Genomic DNA, 19404 nt, shown 5'->3' with positions numbered 1-19404 from the left:
CCAGTAGCCTGAAAATATATAAATCCAAATTGGATGACTGATCAGAATTCAGATTACCCATCCACACAATCTAAAGCATATTCAGCAGACATCTGAAATGGAAAGTGTAATCCTTTAATCCAATAATCTGTACATTGTTAATATTAAATTGTTGCTGTGCTAAACAAGTGAGTTTAGGCACAGCAATTATTTTACCTTGAAAGTTAGGTAAAAAAAAAAAAAAGCTGCTGCTTTTTGCCTGCTTTGTGCTTATCATACCTCTAGATATAAAATGGAAAAATTAGCTACAATTAAATTCTTATATTAGTTCCTTTTAAAATCCCTGCTGGAGTGGTACCTTGTTATCAAACCCATCATTGTATCACATTTGGTACATTCTTACATAACTCAAGTCTCAGAACTTCAATTACCGTATTAGGAATTTGCTTGACTTCAGAAAAGACAAATCCTAGGAAATATTGCCTCTCCATTCAACAAGAAGGGACTAGAAGAAGCCAGAGCAACATTAGGATCTTTTTGTTATTATATAATATCACATCTAACTGACATGAAAATTATGGAGGTGAATGTCAGTAAATTAAATCCTAATCTGTGGCATAATATTGTTTTTATTTTTTAAAGATTTACTTATTTTATTTAAAGGATATAGTTACAGAGAGAGTGAGAGAGAGACACAGAAATCTTCCATCCACTGGTTCACTCCCCAGTGGCTTCCAGTGACCAGGCTGGGCCAGGCAGAAACCAGGAGTCAGGAGCCAGGAGCATCTTCTAGATATCCCACGTGGGTGCAGGGGCACAAAGACTTGGCCATCCTCTGCTGCTTTCCCAGGTACAATACCAGGGAGCTGAATTGGAAGTGGAGTGGCCAGAATTCAAACTGGTGCGCATATGGGATGCTGTCACGGCAGGTTGTGGCTTTCTTTAATCCATTGTGTCACAACGCCAGTCCCTGTGGCAAAATATTCTACGCCGTGATAATTTTGGCAATTTTGTTTTGCATTTTTTCTTTTCTAGTCATTTTTTAGTCTTCTGTACTTATACAAACTTGTCAGTGTATTTTCCAGAGAGAACATAGTCAAATAGTGATGGCAAATACAGTAAATTCAGAAACCTGATTGCATCATTAAATTAGCTATATAAACTATTTACTTTCATTTTACTTTTTGAGGCAGAAAAACAGAGAGACTGACAGAAATCTGTCAGTCCACTCTCAAAGCCCTGTAACAACTGGGACTGCATCAAATTGAAGCCAGGAGCCTGGAATACAATCCAAGTCTCCAATGTGTATGACATGGGTCCAAGTACTTGAGGCATCATCTACTGCTTCCCAGATTGTTCGTTAGAATGAAGTTGGATCATAAGTGGAGGAGATGGAACTTCAACCAGGCACTCTGATATGAGATGCAAGCATCTTATCCACTGCTCCAAATGCCTGCTCCTAAATTATCTATTTTCAATAAAAGCAGGATAAATGTAGCTTTATTGGGTCTTACTAGTTTGTTTTTGTCAAGGCCAAAGAAGCGACTTTTAGTATGTAAAATCTTCTAGGATTTTTCAGTATGTTACATATTTAGGCATTGGATATTCTTTCCTTTATTTCCTTTTTTTTTTTTTTTTTTTTGGTTTGTTGCTGTTAGGATTTTAAAATCCTTTTTGGTAAAGATTCTGTATATTCATGTGTTGTCTCTGCAGCCTGTTCTCCATAACGTCTCCTCATTTTATCTCCCTCATCTCTTAATATCTGTTTCATATTTTTCTGTCTCTCTGAGCTACATTTTATGTTAATTTGTAGCTTTCATTCTCTGATTTACTAATTCATTATCTCTCAACTATCTTATATTTAGCCCATCATTGTATTTTAACTGTCACTAATTTTATTTATAATTTCAATAAATTCTATTAATGAGATAGATAGGTCTGGGCCTCTTAACTTACAAGGCCTAAAGCCCAACAGATTATTATCAAGCCCCTTCTATCAGGTTCTATTTGCCTCTCAATCAGAAAAATTACTTGTAGCTTAGACAGCACCTTTCTTAGCTCCTCTAATAATGACTCTGTCCTTTGTACTAGGCCCTGTCTAGTGCACTTGGGCCTCATTCCTTTGTAATCATAACCTCTAATCTACCACCAATGGCTCTACTCCCAACCTGTGTGTACTGATGGTCCTCTTCCCCACTTAATGCTGTATAATTGTTCAAACCTGGTAAATGCCACTCTTAGGATCATTGGTTACTATCCTCACCCTGTCTTGTATGACCTTGTCTAAATATGATCAGAGTCGGTAAACTTGGAAGGCTTCCATAGCCTTGGCAACTCATGACGACAGCCTAGGATGGTTACTGGCGCAATAAACTAGAGTGTCAATTTGTTGGGTGAACAACAGGAGCCACTGTGCACTTGCTCCTCATGTGGGATCTCTGTCCTTAATGTGCTGTACATTGTGATTTAATGCTATAACTAGTACTCAAACAGTATGTTTCACTTTGTGTTTCTATGTGGGTGCAAACTGTTGCAATCTTTATACTAAATTGATCTTCTGTATATAAAGAGAATTGAAAATGAATCTTGATGCAAATGGAAGGGGAGAGGGAGCGGGAGAGGGGAGGGTTGCGGGTGGGAGGGAAGTTATGGGAGGGGGAAGCCATTGTAATCCATAAGCTGTACACTGGAAATTTATATTCATTAAATAAAAGTTAAAAAAAATTCTATTAATTATATATTGAAATGTTCTCATCTTTTCTGACAGCATCATACATCCTGCTTTTATTTCTGATTAATTCCTCTGTATTACATGCTGTATCTAATAATTTCAATACATGACGTCCAGGGGATCCAATTTTGGGATGCTGCTTTATTTTCTCCTAACTCTTCTTATGGAACAATACTTAGTTGGAATGTGGGCTTATTTTCAGTTGAAATTTACTGTGGGAATTGTGTGAACCCTTGGTTGTTTCTCACTGATAAGAATTTAAATTTGTTTCTTCCAGGTGTTTCAGAGAGCTGGCTGCCTAAATCATTTCGATTTTTAACTTTGGATTTCCCAGATCACACAAATAAGCTCCAAATGCTGAAAACAGGCATGCCTGTGGTTATAAATTCTTAGAAAAGGACTTATCCCCACTCACAGCCAAGGCTGAAAGCTAATAATATAATGTGCAGTGTTTATTTTCTAGGGGTTATTTTCTAAATTAACCACTTAGTGAAAATAGAAGCTTTGAGAGTATCAAATTTAAGTAGACATTTATATTCATTTTTAGATTCTGTAAGCTAGTGGTCTAATAACCTGTTCAGTTGCCTGTTAATAATTCTAGACTACAGAAATTTGAAAAAATCTTCAGGGAGTTGTATAGGTAATGCTTCTAACCATGGTACTTTCCTGTTTTCTCTTAATTTTTGGCCTTCAAGGATTTCTCTTCTTTCTTGGAAATTCACTGCCCATAAAACAGCAAAATACACACACACACAAAAACAAAAGTTAGTTTGTTATTTTTCTCCAGCATTTCTAGATGTTTTATTCTGGAGGTATTTCTATGATTTTTAGCCTGCCATATTTTGAAAGTGGGCAACCTTATCTGTTTATATTATAGTTTTTGATGTGATTTTTTTGGTGCCAAATGTTAGTTAAGTAATTTCTATAGTTCTTTGCTATAAAGCGTATTATAAGATAGATTTGTTTGTTTATTTATTTAACAGGCAGAGTAACAGAGAAAGAAATCTTCCATCCATTGGTTCACTCCCCAAACAGTGGCAAAGGGTGATGTTGGCCCAGGCTGAAGCCAGCAATCTGGAATTCCACCTGGGTCTCCCACATGGGTGCAGGGACCAAGTCCTTGGGTCATCCTCTGCTGCCTTCCCAGGAACACCAGCAGGGAGTTGGATCTGGTAGAAGCAGAGTAGCTGGGAGTGTAAACAGCTTTCCAATATGGAATACCTGGTGTTGCAAGTGTCAGCTTAACCTCTGTGCCACAATACTGGCTCCTACGGAGCCCAGTATAGGAGGTGACAGTGGAAATGAGCCTTGTCATCACAATGTTGTAACAAAGTATATAATCTAACTTTACTGCCTAATTATTTCTAAGTGGAACAAAAACATATTTTTGCTTATTACTTTTATGTTCCTAATACATTTTCAGGGTCTGTTAAAGAAAAATGTTTTTCAAGTACCCATTATGTCCATAGTCAGATAATAAACACCAAATTAATTGTTTTTAATTATAGTACACACAAATGAATAGTATTAATGATTACTATTTGACTACAGTCTTCTCTCCAGGTTGGAATGGTAGTGTACATGAGTAACTTGAATGGTGTTCGTGAATGGTGTTCTGAACCTCTTCTAACAGCTAGGACTTTAAAATCTAAGATAATGACAGATGTTTTGCCTAGTGATTAAGATGCCAGTTAGCATACCTGAGTCCCACACTGAAGTGTCTGGAATTTAATTCCCAAATCCAGTTCTTGACTCCATCTCTATGCTAATGAAGATTCTGGAAGACAGTGCTGATGACTCAAGTTGGTCCCTGCCACCCTTTTGGGAGACCTGGATTAAGTTTCCTGTCCCCATCAAATGCCAGTCATTGCAGACATTTGGGGAATGAAACAGATAATGGGAACTCTCTGTCTCTCTCTCCCTGCCTTTCGAATAAATAAATTAAGTAAATCTAAGACAAAAAGATAGGACACCAAGGGAATTTAGCCCATTTTTGATCCCCAATAACACATAAAAGAGAATTCAGTAAGCTAGGAAACGCTGGAAGCAAAAAACTTGATAGCAAATAGCACTGCTAAAGACTATAATGAAACCTATTCTCTGATGAACTTATTTTTTTTCTAAACATAGAAGTAATAAATGTTTATTGTGAAGATTCCAAACAATGAAGAAATTTTTAATATGAAATATGAAAATTGTCTATAATCTTTTCCCTTGAGAGAGCCACAGTTCTTAATGTGGTGCACTTTTCTGAATTTTTCTCAATATAGTTTTTTTAAATTAATTTATCCCCAGAAATGTATTCTTACTATGTATACTACCTTATAACTTGCTCTTTGCTGAATTGTATGTTATTAAATATCCTTCTATTTTAGAATTATTGTGGTGGTACCTCATTCTTTTTTACAGGCTTCAGAGAATTCCACTACATGGATATATCACATTTTATGTAGTTTATTTCCTGTTAATGGCTATTAGATTCTAAAATGTTCACCACTGCAATAATTTTGCAAATAATATCCTTGTATAAATAAATGTCTTTGTGTTATTGTGTTGATTTGTCTAGTATATATTTTTAGAAATGTCATTGACAGTTCAAAAACTACATTTACAGAATATTTATGGATAGTGTTTTCCCTCCCCAAAATGCTAAACTAACTAATGTTCTCACAAAGTGTGTATCAGAATTCCTATTTGCTTACTAATATTGACCCTGGGTACCAGTCATCACTCAAGTCTTTCCAACCTGACAGACATATTTCACTTATTTTATCTCTATATCTACAATAATGAAAGCTTGAAATGTAGAATCGTGATTATAAAAGTTTGAAATGCAGAGAATTTACCTTATCTTTTATAAATTGAAAAGTTTGTTCCTCTGTATTTTCAATCTATATAAAAAAGTAAGCAGAAATGAAGTGCTCACATAGATATTAAAAAGTCAGTTTTTAGTTAAGTCCCTGGAGATTTTAGTTGTGAAAAAGAAAAAGTGTTGAGTTTTCTCAGTTTATTATGTATCCCTACTATCCCAACATCCAGTTCTGTCTCCACATTTCGTCCACGAAAAGGTCACAGATCTGAGAATCTCTGATATCCTCCAGGATTTAAACCACATCAATAAACTAACCTTCACCCAGTTGAGTCAAAGGGATGCTTTAGTGTTTAGACAGAAATTTAGCATTAAATAGATACAGCCAAAGGATTTTTGATAACCTTATTCTTCCCATAAGATACTGACAGTTCACGGTGTGTCATCTTCAACTCCATTACATTTTCTTAGTTCTTTGCTAGAAAATGTCACAGACCAATATCTCTGAGCTTGGGTTACTTAATGTATTTGTTCTTGAAAAAGTAAAATAAAATTAAAAACAGTTCACTGTCAGGCATTTAAGGTTGATACTTAATTTTAAGCAAAAATGAATAGTATTTACTTCTGTACATTAACTTCTCCATATAGCACAATGCATATTAAAATAAATAAGAATCTTGGGGCTGGCATTGTGGGACAGTGATTTAAGCTGTTGCCTGTAATGCCTGCATCCCATATGAGCCCATGTTCTAGTCCTGCTTGCGATATTTTTCAGTCCAGCTTCCTGCTAATGTGCCTAAGAAAGCAAAAGAAGAGGGTACAAGTATCTGAGCCCCTGACACTCATGTGGGAGACCCGGGTGAAGTTACAGGCTCCTGACTTTGTTCGTTTGGGGGGTGGATGGAAAATGTTTCCCTTTCTCCATCTCTCCATCTCTCTATATAACTCTGCCTTTTAAATAAATGAATGAATTTTTTTTTAAATAAGACTCTTATAGCTTTGAGACTGAATAGATAATATAAAAATCATTATGAACACAGTTTCTTTGCAGCATTAAACACGTGGAAGTGGTTTTTTTTTGTTTTGTTGTTTTTTTTTTGTTGTTGTTGTTTTTTTTTACTTTCATTATATAAACAGATACTGGATCAGGATACAGACAATATCTTTTAAAGTCTAATAAGGTATAATGTTAAATGCATATCTAAAGACTAGAGAGATTTTACTATTGGTATTTAACTTCCAAATATTCTGTTTCTAAATATATCTATATAAATTCCTGTTTCTCTTAAGTATACACCTGGTTAATTTAAGATTGCCATTTACAGAGATTATTTCTCTTCCTTGGAAATAAACCAAAATTTTATATAGGTAGCAGAATTATCACATTAAAAACTCCTTAATTCAAAATTTAACTGCCTGCTTATGTTACCCACCATGTGTGTTCAAATATCTTCATAGCTATAATTTCATACTAAAATTATTTAAGTAAAATTCATTTTATTTATATTTTCACTAGTTTTCTATGCTTATTAACATGCCTAATTATTTTCTTGAAATTATATGCTGTTATCTGGTTTCTATAAAAATGGCTATTAAATTTAAGCCTTTTTGAGCTCTGTTTTTAAATTCTACTTGTACTGGTTATACAGTTGATGGTATAAGTGGTATAAGATGTCATTTAATTCATTTAATGAAGGTCAGATATGTGTGAACACCTGAAGTGCAATGCAGAATGTAAGATACTAACTGACTGGCAGTGATTGGCTTGGACATTTGATTCTCTTAGAAATAGGAAGGTCAAAATCTCCAGCTACGTGATAAGGTTTATCCAATCATATATGCAGTTGATGTAAATATCTAGTACCTTGCTCCAGTGTGATACTGAGAACTTCTTTCCACAGAAGTTAGACTCCATTTTAAATGTGTTCTTTTTTTTTCCCAAGAAGGAGTTGATTATTTCCACCTCCACCCAGCTGCTCTCTGATGTACCACCTCCAGACAGCTGTTCTCTGATAATGTTATCACAAGAGCACAAAGCATTTTCGTCTCAAACTAGCATAACTTATAAATCAAAGTGCAATGTAGATCAGCTCTTAAACGTGGGCCAGACATGTGCATATTCCCTGCTACTACTGTTAATCCACCCTCATCCTACTGTCCTCACAACATAGCAGAGCAGTTGTACATGACTGCTTCTCTTATCTTATCCTTCACAGACCATTAATTATTTTCTATTGTTCCTGCTTCTCAATTCTCACAACCTTTCATAGTCAAGATGAAATAGTCATAGATCAAGTCTCTGGACTCTAGGAACTTAACATCCAGTGAGTTCTCATCAATGTCTGAAAAACTACTGAAAAAATGAGATACTGAATCCTCTTTTTTCAGTAACTTAAGTCCAATGTTATATGCCACTTCCAGAAGCATCGGAGATAAGGAAATTGTCTATCTTACTTTCAGAGATGATCTATTTTTATAAAATAAAGCAAATAACATAGTAGAATGTATACCTAGTACAAAGAATTATGAATATAAACAAGTATAATGCAACCCTTCCAATATGTTCAAACCAGTAAGGGGAATAAAATATATACAAATCTTTGAAGATCACCTCTTAAATAGATCATTTTATTCTTTGTGATAATTCATGGTAGCTGAAATTATTATTATGTCTTAAAGATTAGAATGGGCATGAGTATGAGAACTGAGGGTAGAAGATGATACTGGATACTTTTTTCTGTAAAATAAAATGGGTCATGAAAAGAAAACCAAGCATAAAGTTCAGGCTTGGTTACTGGCGTTATTTGGTGAAAAGAATAAGATAGTTTAAGAAAGAATATTACATTGATTTCATGGAAGTCAAACAACAAAATGTGATTCTGACCTATGACTCCACTGAATCTTGGCTAAAAGGACTAAAATGTGGAAACACTGATCATGTTCAGACTTTTTATTGCAATAAACAATGGCTCCAAAGAATATATGCCTACTTTTGGAGAAGTGGGAAAAATCAGCATAGGAAGATGATTCTGAACGAATACCTTAACAGGAAATATTTTATTAATTCAAAGTGGAGTGGGGTTGCTAGGAAATATTATTCATAAATGAGAAAGAACAGGCCATCAAAGAAGGAGGTACCTTTCTCTGAAGGGAGGAGAGAACTTCCACTTTGACTATGTCCTTGTCTAAATAAGATCGGAGTTGGTGAACTCAGAAGGCTTCCATAGCCTTGGCAACTCATGACAAGAGCCTAGGGTGATTACTGACGCCATAAACAAGAGTGTCAATTGTTAAATCAACAACAGGAGTCACTGTGCACTTACTCACCATGTAGGTTCTCTGTCCTTAATGTGTTGTACAATGTGAATTCACGGTATAACTAGTACTCAAACAGTACTTTATAGATTGTGTTTCTGTGTGGGTGCAACTGTTGAAATCTTTACTTAGTATATACTAAATTGATCTTCTGTATATAAAGAGAATTGAAAATGAATCTTGATGTGAATGGGATGGGAGAGGGAGTGGGAGATGGGAGGGTTGCAGGTGGGAAGGAAGTTATGGGGGGAAAAAGCCACTGTAATCCAAAAGCTGTACTTTGGAAATTTATATTTATTAAATACAAGTTAAAAAATAAAATATGGCCGGCGCCGTGGCTTAACAGGCTAATCCTCCACCTTGCGGCGTTGGCACACCGGGTTCTAGTCCCGGTCGGGGCACTGGATTCTGTCCCGGTTGCCCCTCTTCCAGGCCAGCTCTCTGCTATGGCCCGGGAAGGCAGTGGAGGATGGCCCAAGTGCTTGGGCCCTGCACCCGCATGGGAGACCAGGAGAAGTACCTGGCTCCTGGCTTCAGATCAGTGAGATGCTCCGGCCGCAGCGGCCATTGAATTGTGAACCAACGGCAAAAAGGAAGACCTTTCTCTCTGTCTCTCTCTCTCACTATCCACTCTGCCTGTCAAAAAATAAAATAAAATAAAAATGTTCACTGTCAATAGCCCTCTCTATCTCACAGAGTTCAGGAGTTCTTAAAATCCTAGGAAAAGCATGCAGAGGTGCACCTGTGGAGAATACGCCTATCAGAAAATGACTCAAAGAGTGTGTTCTGGAGAATATGATAATGTGCCCTGACTGGTTTGCAGCCCTATCAGTGGAGATTAGTTCATAAAATAGTAAGTGGGGTAAAGTATTAATCAGAGAAATCATTATTAACCTCCCCATAAAACTCAAATATAATATATTTTCTTTAAAGTCTTTGGCATTTAGCTCTCTTTTTCATAGAAAAAGGAACAAACCAAACTGTTTTGAAATTTTCAAAGATATATGTTAACAAATTATGACATGATATCATAAATTTCATTCTTAAAATTCATCTAAGCAAGTGTTTATAAAGTAATGTATAAACATTATTGAAATAACAGCTAATTAGAAAGATATTACCCTCATTAAAAGTAATATCCTTGGACTATCTTTGAGTAGTCCTAAATTCTTTCTACAGTATTCATTGCCCTTTTTTTAACTATGGTCATCCACATTCTCAATTTCAATATTATGTCAAGTAACAAATCATCACTTGGATGTTGTAAGGCCATTTACTGTCCTCAGACATGGTAGGGCAACTGATATGAAGAAACAAAAATTGAACCATACTTCTGTCGAATTAGTGAGTAAATATATGATTTTAGATGATTCCCTACAGAGGTAATAGGTTAGAAACTGTTTATGGGGTTAAGAATAAAAAATTAAAGAAAGGAAGATATGGTTTCAAATTCTGGTTCTACTAAAGTGTCCAAATTTTGGCATCTGTAAGTTCCTCAGTATTTCTATCTATTCAATAGTAATGATACATACTTCTCTGGGTTGTATGAATATTGAGGAAAATAATACCTAAAAGTGCTTCACATGTGTTTGCCATGTAGTAAGGGCACTATCAATTACAGTGTTTACTATTAACCTTCATATTTACATGTTAGTCTAGAATCAGAAGCATAACAACCACAAATAATGATTTCCTTCTCCATTAGGTTATTAGTTTTATGTGGATAGTGATAATGTCTATCATAGTCGCCACCACATCTCCATAATGCTTGCCAAGACACTTGTTGAATTTTTTGTTGTTGATTTATTGTATGGATATGTATCATCTGGGGAACTTTTTTTCCTTTTTTTTACAAAAGTTTTATGGGGCCAGCATTGTGACATTGCAGGTAAAGCCACTGCTGTGATGCCAGCATCCCATACGTGCTCTTGTTCAAGTCCTGTTTGCTCCAGTTCCTATCCATTTCCCTGGTAATGCCCTGGGAAAAAACAGCAGAAGATACCCCAAGTACTTGCACCCCTGCACCAAAGTGGGATGAAACTCCTGGCTCTTGGCTTCAGCCTGGCCCAACGCCAGTCTTTGTGGCCATTTGGGGAGTGAACCAGCAGATGGGAAATTCTCTCTCTCTCTCTCACTCTCTTTCTAACTCTGACTTTCAAATAAATAATAAATGAATCTTTTAAAAAGTTTTATTGATTTATGTGAAAGAGAGAAAGAGAAAGCATGCCTATATACTGGTTGACTCCTCAAATGTCCACAACAGCCATGTCTTGGCTGGCCTGAAGCCAGTAGCCAGAAGCTTCATCTGGGTCTCATTATGGGTGGTAGGAACCCAATTACTTTGGCCATTTCAGAGTTCTGACTCCCACTGCTGCCTCCGAGGGTCTTCATTAGCAGAAAATTGGAGTCAGGAGCTGGGAGTTGAACTCAAGTCCCTCGAAGGGTATGGCTATCTTAACTATTAGGCTAAATGTTCAATACTATCTGTGGGACATTTACAGAACACAGTGGTCTTAAACAAAACTTTGTTAGGTATTTATGTACATAGGGTAAAGAATCAGGTGCTTGCATTACATCTTAATAAAACTTGCAAAATATTGCAGAATCCTACTTTGGCTGATGTGAGGGGGAGCCAAGTTTGTGATCATTTGTCTATGATGAAAACACCAGTGAAGATCAATTCAATGGTTTAAGTTGTAGTCTTTCTAATCAACCACAGCTGATGTTATTCAAATTGTCCAAAAGTTATACTTAATGTGTTGTTTCTAAAATATGTCACTTAATAAAACGTTTTTATTATTTCATCTTTCTTCCTATAGTTTTTTTTTACAGTTACCATTTCTTTAAGATTTATTTATTTATTTGAAAGTCAGAGTTACACAGAGAGAAAAGGAGAGACAGTCTAGTGAGAGAGGTCTTCCTTCCGCTTGTTCACTCCTCAATTGGCTGCAACTGCCGGTGCTGTGCCAATCCAAAGCCAGGAGCCAGGAGCTTCTTCCCAGCTTCCCACATGAGTACAGGGGTCTGAGGACTTGGGCCATCTTCTGCTGCTTTCTCAGGCCATAGCAGAGAACGGTATCGGAAGTGGAGCAGCCTGGGACTTGAACTGTCACCCAAACGGGATGCTGGCACTTCAGGCTGCTGCAGTACACCACAGCACTGGCCCCCTATAGATTTTTCCTTCTTTTCTTTGCCGTTCTTCAATAGAAGCCAAAATCTTGAGTTGCCCAGCTAGGAGACTCTGACTTATTATTCTGATAAAGTTTCTTAATATTAATGGTTAACATTTGGCTTCTGAAAGAAAGGCTTTTTGTCTTTTCAATCAATTGCTGATAGGTTGAGACTGCATTGTTGCCCATAAACACATGACCCAGTTTGGAATCAAAAAAATCTTGGCATCAAGTCTTGCATTCCTAACCAAATTCATAACCTATATTTCGACTTCTTCTGAAGTCATGTTCAGTGTGTCTGCCAATATGTTAATGCTGATATACTGGTGGATATGACGAAAAGTCTCAAAAAGGAAGAGACCTGCATTTTCAATGACATCCTCAAGACAAGCCACCAAAAGGAAGTCATTCATAAGAACTGAGTCACAGTCCCTCAGCTCTATCTGAGCCTCATCAAAGTCGAAGTTAACATATAAGTATTCAACAAATTATTTAATTGGGACTTTGTAGGTCTAAGACACCTGTTGAATGAAATGACATCTTGGGATTTGATTATTGTTTATAGCCTTTGTCTATATTCCTTCCAAACAATGGTATTCCTACTTTTTACTTGTTGAACTCATTATTTAGTGGCACATTAAGCCTGTAATTATAAATTAAATTAAAAATACATATCAAAAAGTGAAAAAAAAAGAAAGTAGGGGGAGTAAGAGAGGGAAGTATTAAAATATTTTTAGAATTCTAGAAATTCATGAAACCTATTATCTTTATATTAATAAAAATATATTATCTCAAAAATCATAAGTAAATCAAGTTGGAAGGGAAAAGAGACTCCTTGTGAATAACTTGGAGTAGATCTTTTAGCTTCTGCCAGTGTTTTCAAGCATCTTTACTTGTTATGACTACAGTGATCAATTAGTGCAGAATATGTAGACATGTTGTCTGAATTGCATTGAGATACTATGGCTTGTAAAGGTAGAGATCCATAATATTATTGAGATCCTTGGAGTGAACTGAAGAAAACAGACCAATGAATGAACCATATTTGCTGATGAAGAAACTAGTGTGAAGAACTCACAGTTATTATCTATTGTCTTTTTTCAACATGTAAGGTCTTCCATGGCTGCAGCCTAATTCTTCATGAAAATTTCAGAAGCCAGTTTCCCCCAGAGTGAATTTAAAGTATTTGTCTCTGTTGTTGGAACCAACCCTATAAACATTCAACATTCTGCTGCTCCTGAGTAATTCACACATTGATACTGGAATTTGGCATAACTATAAAGTATACATAAATATTCCTGTCTCAAACCATGTTTGTCTACCAGATTGTCAACAGGATCTGACAATCTATGGTTGACTGCATTTGCCTTGTAGCTTCTGATCTTCAAACATCTTCATGATTAGATTCTGTTTCTGCCTGAAGCTATTTCAATTGTGCAACAAGTATGGTTCTTTATTCTATAAAAAAAAACTGAGGAATATCTTCAGAATAAAGGTTTTTCTATACATCCATAGTGAAGTCTAACATGTTAAGAAGATTCAATTTCGTTTGTAACAATTCTTTTGCATTGTTTATTTCCTTTATGGAGAGAAACTCAAGGAGCAGAAAGACCAGATGCCAGTTCAAAAAGGGTGTGATACAAATAGTCAAGTTGTACTCTACATATTGCCAAGGAAATACTACTCTTGTTTTTATGGTGGACAATTTGCTTAGTGTAATGTAAGGAACAATATTATTAATTTGAATTAATCTTATGACCTAATAAAGAATAAAAGCTATGAATCCCATGCAAAGAACAATAATGACCACTAAGAAAGTGGTCTTAGAGTGTTCTGTGAGTGTTCAAATACAGAAATATTTATGCATTGTTTAATGAAAAAACTAATCAATGACAGATACATTTAACAAATCTACATGTCTATTCTTCCTTGATCTGTTGATATCATTCTCTACTTTTTACCTTCACTCATTTGCTCTGTCTCCACTCATTCTTCCAACATTCTAAACACATTTCCTTTACAGGAACTTTCGTATTTTCACTTCCCTCTACATGGATTGCTTCTTAACCAAATTTCCAAGGAGTTCATCTTGTTACTTCTAGATTGCTAATCAAAAATTATTTTCTCAATGAGATCTTTCACAGTCATACTTTAGATTTTAACCACATATACAAATGTTATATAACTTCTTTTTTATTTATCCTCCTGAGCACTTAATTCTAGGTACATTTTATTTATCATGTTCATTATTGGTTTCTCCAACAATAAAGTGAACTGCATGAAAGATTTTTGTCTTCCTGTTGACTAGTATATTTCTAGTACCCTGAGGGACCCTTGTACATGTAGGGGGTCAGGAAATATGTATTGAATACATGAGCTAATTTTTTAAAAAATATTTTCAGTTAAGAAAGTGCTCTCTCATCATTTATTGTTCTTCATAAGAATTCAGCTAAGTAGACAGAATTACTTTTAGCTAAATAAATCATGGAAGACTTTTTAGAAGAAATGGAACTTGAAACATAGGAGGATAAGTGGAAAATAATGTCAACACTAAATTTTTAAATTTTAAATATAATTTAGGAATTCTTATGGATCCCACTTTTTAAAAACTGATTGATTGATTGATGATTGTATTTAGCTGAAAGCGACAAAGAAAGAGAAAAAAAGAAGGTGGAGGAGGTGGAGGAGGGAAAGGAGGAGGAAGAGAAGAAAGAGAGGAAGAGAAGAAAGAGAGGAAGGGATTTTCATTCACTGGCTCACTTTCCAAATACCTGCAACAGTTGGATCAAGCTGAAACCAGGAGCTGGGAACTCAATGAAGGCCTTAATCCAGGGCAGAGACATAACCACGTGAGACATCACCTGCTGCCACCAAGTGTGCATGTTAACTGGAAGCTGGAATTGAGAGCACAGCTCAGACTTGAACTCAGGCACTCTCATGGGGGGTATAGGTGCCCCAAGTGGCATCTTAACTACTACCCCAAATGCCACTCCCAGACCCCAAACTTTGAGTAGAAATAAATATTATCTATGTAACTGTGATTATCGTTTCTATAGTTCAGATGTGTTTTTTTATGTGCATGTGCTTTCAATTCCTCAACTTCCATTTCATGCACTTTTGACATCATAATGGCCCAGAAAGCCCTTTGAATGAATAGTTCCTCTTTCCAACCTTTCCCTTCAGCTTCTTTATTCTTTGCCTGACTTCTTTACAGGAAAATAGTAAAAAGCCTTCAAAATGATAGGAAAATAACTTGTACAAATAGATTTCTATTTTTAAAATTTTACTCCTATGCCTTAGTTTGTTTAGATATCGGTTCTAATGTGTAATTGCCTCACATTATTGGGATGAAGATGAGTACTGGATCAGAGGGACTTTAAAACATAAAATGTTACACTTATCTACCATTTCTCCATCAGTTATCACCAGAGGTTTACAGCTGAGTTACTCTTCACTAGAAGTACCTTTCCTTTTGAGATTATGTCATTCCTAATATTATGCTAAAATGCCATTCTTTTAAGAAATATGCACTATTTGTTAAATCACAAAGTTACCCTGTCCATTAGACAGAGATGACTGATTTGTGAAGATACTGATTCTTTTTTTTTTTTTTTTTTTTTGGACAGGCAGAGTGGATAGTGAGAGAGAGAGACAGAGAGAAAGGTCTTCCTTTTTGCCGTTGGTTCACCCTCCAATGGCCACTGCGGCTGGCGCATCTCGGTGATCCGAAGCCAGGAGCCAGGTGCTTCTCCTGGTCTCTCATGCGGGTGCAGGGCCCAAGCACTTGGGCCATCCTCCACTACCTTCCTGGGCCATCGCAGAGAGCTGGCCTGGAAGAGGGGCAACCAGGATAGAATCCGGCACCCCGACCGGGACTAGAACCCGGTGTGCCGGCACCACAAGGTGGAGGATTAGCCTGTTAAGCCACGGCACCGGCCTGATTCTTTTCTAATATCTGTCCTTCTCATTCCCCTTGGTTTGTGCTAACATTCGGCTTATCTTTGGAAGTTAATGAAAACAATGCTCATTACCAAAGTGGTGAGTGATGGATTCCACTTGGATGAAGTCAAGTTATTTAGGAGAAACAAAGGTAAATTACATTTCATATTGAAAATGGTAAGGAGGAGGTATTACTTGTTGTTAATATTTAGGCTTTTCCCCTTCTTACCAACAGGAATCCGATTTTGTTCATATTCTGAGCATTAACATTATAAGGAAAGGATATGGAGACCATCGTGATGACCCCATGACACTTTCCTAATGCTTGGTTTGGGTTTGCCATATGACAGGAGGAGTAGCTTGCCATGGTTTTCTGTGGGAATAATATTTTTTCTGATAAAGAAAAAAAAACAGAGGATGTAAAAAAGACTTGTGCCCTCCCTTGCTTAGACTGTGACTGGTGTAAATCGAGGAGGTCATGTGGAACTGTAGCAGTCTTTTCAGATCATGAAGAGAAGGGAGAAAATCACTGGTAACTGGATCCAGAATCCTGACATTCTTGTCCTGTAGAATCAATCCTGGGAGTACCCACCTTCAGGCATTTTTCATTATAGAAAAATTAGTGATCTTAAGCCACTTTTAGTTATGTGATTTCTTACATGAAAGCAAGGCACTCTATTGATTTATGGGAAGATTTTGAGGTTCTAGGTAAAGGAAATGAACTTTGTGGTTAGCTAACATTTCAGTCTACTGATATTTTTTTTAACATGGAGAACATGTTATACAAGGCATCAATAGTGTACTTTTTTAACTTTTATTTAGTAAATATAAATTTCCAAAGTACAGCTTATGGATTACAATGACTTTTGCCCCCCCCCCCATAACTTCCTTCCCACCCATACCCCTCCCATCTTCCACTCCCTCTCCCAGGCCATAGCAAATGCTGGATCAGAAGTGGAGCTGCCTGGACTCAAACTGGTGCCCATATGGGATGCTGACACTGTAGGCAGTGGCTTTAACACTACGCCGCATCACCAGACCCAGTAGTGTACATTTTGAATAGAATTAAAATCCAGGGCCTATGTTGAGGCATAGTGGGTAAAGCCGCCACCTGCAGGGCTGGCATCCCATACAGGTGCTGGTTCAAGTCCCAGATGCTCCACTTTGGATACAGCTCTCTGCTATGACCTTGGAAAGCAGTAGAAGATGGCCCAAGTCCTTGGGCCCCAGCACCTGCATGGAAGACCTGGAAGAAGTTTCTGGCTCCTGGCTTCAGATCTGCCCAGCTCTGGCTGTTGCACTCATCTGGGGAGTGAACCAGCAGATGGAAGACAACTCTCTCTGTCTCCTCTCTACGCCTCTGCCTCTCTGTAACTCTGACTTTCAAATAAAATAAATAAATCTTGAAAAACAGAGTAAAATCACTGGATAGCCATTAAGATAATATTTGAGTTAGTATAATAATACTCTCAAATTTAGCTCTCAAAAGTGTGAAAAGAATGCACTTAAGACACCAGTAATTGTAGTTAAACAGCCTGTTAGTACAGTATCATAAATCCTTATTACTATGAAAAATATAAAGCCAAAGATTCAAAAGACTTTACCTGGGGGCTAAATCAATCAGCCAAATGGAAAGAGGGTGTTCTAGACAAATGGAATAACTTTGACATCGGTTTCCCTGTAAATTATTCCCTATGGCAAGAAAGCAACAGTTGAGGGTAAAAAAAGTCTATAAAAATATTTTTTATGAGAAATTAGATAATAAAAATACATTTCTTATGGCTAAGGATGCCTTTTGCTACATAGATTAAAAATATGATTCAAATTAGTTTAATAATAACACAAATCATTGCCTCAAATAATGTGAACTCCAGATGGAGAGAAAATCTCAAAGTCAGTGGACTTAATATCAAAACAGTGTTGTCATATCCTTTCTATATCCTTACCCACAGGTACCTGCCTGATAGGGTAGTTACTAGTTTTAACTTAAATCATATAGAGACATTTGAAGTGATATGGTTAGTGGTGAATTGTCAGTGAAAATAGAGTACATTAAAATTGGGCCTTTGCAAAAATTGATGAAACATAAGGGGGAGGAAGTATAGGGGTGGGCTAGGAGGGGAGCAGGGAAGATTGTGTGGTTGTCTTATTGGAACTGCATTTATGGAATGTGTGAAATTTATTCTCTTTATGTTAATAAAAATATGTGATTAAAACAAAAAAGATAGATACTTCACAGTTTTTTTTAAATGTTATGAATAATTCTTTATACATTTTTGCCAAACTTTTCTCTGATTTTTATTGGTTAGAATTGGATCACTTGTGGCAGTGGTTTAAATATTTGTGTGCCCTCTAAAATTCATATATTAAATTCTAACCCTCATTGTGATATTAAGAGGTTGTACCTCTGGGAGATAATTAGGTCATGAAGGCAGAATTCTCATGAATTGGACTAATACCCTTATCAAAGAGACGCTAGAGAGCTCTCTTACCCTGTTTCACCATGAGAGGATACAATAAAAGGACTGAGGGATGCAAGTAGACGCCCAATGATGGCTAAGGTACTTGAGTCCCTGACACGCATATAGGAAACTCAGATATTGCAGGAATTTGAGAAGTGAACCAGTGGCTGGAAGATATCTTCCCTTCTTTATCTCTCTATGTCTCTTTTCCTCCATTTTTTCCTCTTAAATATATATATTTTTTAAAACGTAGAATATTTAAATTAGAAATATTTAATTTTAAAAATCAGTAATAAAAATGCTTGTCAATTGTTTGCAGCTTACAGTAAGTATCAGTGTAAGGGTGGTTTGCAAAACTATGGTCTCAGGATCCTTGTTATACTCTTAAAAACATGTTGAGGACTGTAAGAGGTTTTTTTTTTTTTTAGATTTATTTATTTATTTGAAAGTCAGAGTTACAGAGAGGCAGTGGCAAAGAGAGAGAGAGAGGTCTTCCCTCTGCTGCTTCACTCCCCATATTGCTGCAACAGTCGGAGCTGCACCCATCCAAAGCTAGGAACCAAGAGATTCTCCTATGTCTCCCACAAAGATGTTTTTTTCCCAGGTCATAGCAGAGAGCTGGATTGGAAGTGGGGCAGCTGGGACTCAAACAGGCACCCATATAGGATGCTGGTACTGGAGGAGGCGGATTTACCTGCCAGGCCACAGCACTGGGTTCCCTAAAGAGTTTTTATAACGTGATTTATGCCTATTTGTATTTACCATGTTAGAAATTAAAGCTGAACGATTCTAATTTACGTATTAATTCCCTTTCAAATACCATTAGTAAGATTTTCACATGCTAACATAAATAGCATTATTAAAATTTAAATTATTTTTATTAAAATAGTTACATACTTCAAATATAAAAATTCAGTAAGAAAAGAGACACCATTTTACATTATTTTAGATTTCTTGATTAATGGAAGATAGGTTATTACATCTGCTATATATGCACTG

At 36.4% G+C, this 19404-nt stretch overlaps 1 pseudogene; it reads right to left on the bottom strand.

Moving 5' to 3' along the window:
• Nucleotides 1–12034: 12034 nt before the first annotated feature.
• On the bottom strand, nt 12035–16238 carry LOC133759109 (eukaryotic translation initiation factor 3 subunit E-like; annotated as a pseudogene).
• Nucleotides 16239–19404: the final 3166 nt, after the last annotated feature.

The sequence above is a fragment of the Lepus europaeus genome, chromosome 5 (assembly GCF_033115175.1).
Source record: "Lepus europaeus isolate LE1 chromosome 5, mLepTim1.pri, whole genome shotgun sequence".
In the NCBI taxonomy this organism is placed as follows: domain Eukaryota; kingdom Metazoa; phylum Chordata; class Mammalia; order Lagomorpha; family Leporidae; genus Lepus; species Lepus europaeus.
This window is presented reverse-complemented; position numbering and strand designations above follow the sequence as displayed.